This window comes from Salvelinus sp. IW2-2015, linkage group LG15 (genome assembly GCF_002910315.2).
Source record: "Salvelinus sp. IW2-2015 linkage group LG15, ASM291031v2, whole genome shotgun sequence".
NCBI lineage: Eukaryota > Metazoa > Chordata > Actinopteri > Salmoniformes > Salmonidae > Salvelinus > Salvelinus sp. IW2-2015.
Window position 1 is genome coordinate 40,925,929 of NC_036855.1, and position 3,942 is coordinate 40,929,870.

Here is a 3,942-nt window from a genome sequence, read left to right on the forward strand (position 1 = left end):
AAACCACGTCGCTAGGGGAACCCAAGCATCAAGTATGCTTGGGTTTTGCTAAGGCGTTGTGGACGGGATGTGGGATGGCGGTAGTCCGCAGGACTCCGTCTTCAGGAGGGCGCAGAGCCTAATGAGTAGTGACAGACAGAGTTGGGATACAGGGCGGACCTGCCTTCTCTCTGGAGGAGTGTGTTTGTTGTCTGGTAACAGGATCTGTGTTCGATAAAGCTCAGCTGGGAACGATGACACGGAGAACACTGTCACGTGCTCACCCTGAAGAGCTGCAGGACACACACACTGCAGATTTACGAGTGAAGAGTCAGAGGAGCGGTGAACCAAGACTCTTCTTGTAACTTGACAGAGGTACATCGGGGCATGCATCCCAACACACACACACACACACAACACACCACACACACACACACACACACACACACGACACACACCACAACAACCACACAACACACAACACACACACACACACACACACACACACACACACACACACACACAGCACACACACACACACACACACACACACCACACACACAAACACACATCACACACACGTTCATACGAAAAACATACATGTTTAAAAATTCACACAGATATGTGCATTGCAAAGTATTCAGACCCCTTGTATTTCTTAACATTTGACTGTGTACACAGTGGAATTAAAATGGATTTAACTGTCAATTTTTTGTCACAATCTATACATTGATTTATCCCAACATTAGAAACACCTCAACTACTAGGCGGTGTCAGAGGAAGGCCTCTAAAAATGGGTCCAAGTCTCTAGCCACCCTAGTCATATAGACTGTTCTCTTCTGTTACCCGCACGGCAAGCGGTACCGGAGCGCCAAATCTAGGTCCAAGAGGCTTCTAAAACAGCTTCTACCCCCAAGATAAGGCTCCTGAACATCTCATCAAAATGGCTATACCCAGAATATTATTGCCCCCCCCCCCTCTTTTTACACGCTGCTCACTCTCTGTTGTTATCATCTATGATAATCATCTATTGTTGTCACTTTAATAACTCTACCTACAGTACATATTACCTAACTAACTGGTGCCCCCGCACATTGACTCTGTACCGTCCACTGTATATAGTCTGCTATTGTTATTTTTACTGCTGCTCTTTAAATACTTGTTACTTTTTATTTCTTATTCTTATCCCGTATTTCTTTTAAACTGGCATTGTTGGTTTAAACTGCATTGTTGCTCGTAAGTAAGCATTTCACTGTAAGGTCTAATATAATTTGATTTGATTGATGTTGACTCCAATGCTTCCAAACAGTTGTGTCAAACATGTTGATTGTAAAAACCCAGCAATGTTGCAGTTTGGTGCACCTGGCACCTACTCCATACCACGTTCAAAGACACTCTAAATTCTTGTGTCTTGCCTATTTACCCTCTGATAGCACGCATACACAATGCCCATCTTATTTGCATATAATGTGTGTGCCTGCGTGTTCAAAGTACAGTGATAGTGTAAGTGCGTGTGTGTATGTTTTTGTGTGTGTGCTAACCAAAGTGTTTTATTATAGTCAGCAGAACGCACCAGGCTTGTTCCAAACCAACCAACCGTGGGACAGCTTTTACGGGACTGGCGACACCCGCTCCTACTACCTCCACGACGTACGCCATATTTCTGACTCCCGCCGCCTGTCTGTTCGCCGTCGAACTATACCCTGTTTAGCAAGTCCCTGGAAGGAGGTATTTTACCAACTCACTTCACTTACTTTATCCTATTTTACCATCTTACTATTTACGGGTCAATTGCAACCAACAGGCAGAACTTAACGCACAGCTCAGTTCAGCTGTACGGAATGATTGTCAAATAGTTAAATCTGTGCTTAGTTTGCTCAAATAAAAGGTTTGATTTATACCGAAGATAATACTCTCCAGAGGGCGAATTGGTCTTGAAAAATATTTGCCACAACTAGGACTAAAAGTTACGACAGCAATTAGCTTTAGGGAGTAAAATGGTGGCCAATATTGGTTGCAATTGACCCTTCACTTACTTAATCTTAGCATCTCTCTTTTCTTAATTTATTTATCGTTTTAGTTACCAGTATTGATTTATGTATGTATTTCATGTTTTTAATTTAATTGTCCCCATTTTATTAATGTTCATTAATTTGCAATGACAGTTTGCAATGAAGAACACTTCCCATAAGTTCCATTGGTCTCGTGTGTGTGTGTGTGTGTGTGTGTGGGCATATATTGATTTTCTATGTTTTGAGTTATGTGTCCTCATTTTATTCATGATCATGTTAGTCCTGTCTCTTATACACATCTAGATGTGTATAAGAGACAGGTGTATGACGCCACTGCACATACACAAACACACATGTATGGACGTGTGTACAGACACAAACACACAGACACACACACCCGGTAAGGGCATGCAGAATCTGCGGTCACACCTCTGAAAGTGATCTACAGCTCTGTGATGTGATCTTTTTNGTGTGTGTGTGTGTGTGTGTGTGTGTGTGTGTGTGTGTGTGTGGGCATATATTGATTTTCTATGTTTTGAGTTATGTGTCCTCATTTTATTCATGATCATGTTAGTCTTCTCTCAACATTCCCATTACCTAACATTCTGTTTCAGTTCAATCTACATGTTTTGTTTCCTCATCCTCACTTTTCTGTGGTTTAAAATATAAAATATATATTAATGTATTAATATATAAATAATATATAAATGTATTATATACTTATTCAGCCACTTAAAACTTCTCTAGGGTATGTGGGACGCTAGCGTCCCACCTGGCCAACATCCAGTGAAATTGCAGAGCGCCAAATTCAAAAACAGAAATACTCTTTGTAAAAATTCTGAAAACATACAAGTATTACACATAGGTTTAAAGATTAACTTCTTGTGAATCCAACCACGGTGTAAGATTTCAAAAAGGCTTTACGGCGAAAGCATACCTTACGATTATTTGAGAACATCGCCCAGCAGACAAATCATTACAAACAGTAACCAGCCAAGTAGAAGAGTTACACAAGTCAGAAATAGAGATCAAATTAATCACTCACCTTTGATGATCWTCATATGGTTGCACTCAGAAGACATTAATTTACTCAATAAATGTTCGTTTTGTTCGATAATGTCTCTCTTTATATCCAAAAACCTCAGTTTTGTTTGCGCGTTTTCTTCAGTAATCCACAGGCTCAAACGCAGTCACAAAAGGCAGACAAAAAATCCAAATTGTATCCGTAAAGTTCATAGAAACATGTCAAATGTTTATATTCAATCCTCAGGTTGTTTTTAGCCTAAATAATCAATAACATTTCAACCGGACAATAACGTTGTCAATATAAAAGGTAAACAAGAAAGGCACTCTCTCGGTCGCGCGTATGAAAAAGCTCTGTGACACTGTAGGGTCCACTCWTTCAGACTGGTCTTACTCCCTAATTTTTCAGAATACAAGCCTGAAACAATTTCTAAAGACTGTTGACATCTAGTGGAAGGCATAGGAACTGCAATTTGAGTCCTAAGTCAATGGATACTGTAATGGCATTGAATAGAAAACTACAAAAAAAAACATCCTACTTCCTAGATGGATTTTTCTCAGGTTTTTGCCTGCCAAATCAGTTCTGTTATACTCACAGACATTATTTTAACAGTTTTGGAAACTTTAGAGTGTTTTCTAACCAAATMTAATTATATGCATGTCCTAGCTTCTGGGCCTGAGTAGCAGGCAGTTTAATTTGGGCACGCTTTCATCTAAAATTCCGAATGCTGCCCCCTACCCTAGTGAAGTTAAAACAGGATACGATAGAGTACGATGTCAAACATAGTTTATAAAACTAGGCAAAGTCAAATTTCTCACAGACGTACAGAGAGATACTGTATGTTATTTCTGTCCTGTCTTGTTCTGTCTGTCTGTCTGTCTGTCTGTCTGTCTGTCTGTCTGTCTGTCTGTCTGTCTGTCTGTCTGT

At 40.2% G+C, this 3,942-nt stretch overlaps 1 protein-coding gene across 1 annotated transcript in view; it reads left to right on the forward strand.

Moving 5' to 3' along the window:
• Window positions 1-1,618: 1,618 nt before the first annotated feature.
• The window catches only part of tjp2b (tight junction protein 2b (zona occludens 2)), a 127,829-nt gene continuing 125,505 nt past the window's right edge, over window positions 1,619-3,942 (forward strand). The window contains exon 1 of the mRNA XM_070447146.1: window positions 1,619-1,707. The gene's annotated coding sequence lies outside the window, so the exon portion shown is untranslated. The remainder of the gene's footprint in view (window positions 1,708-3,942) is intronic.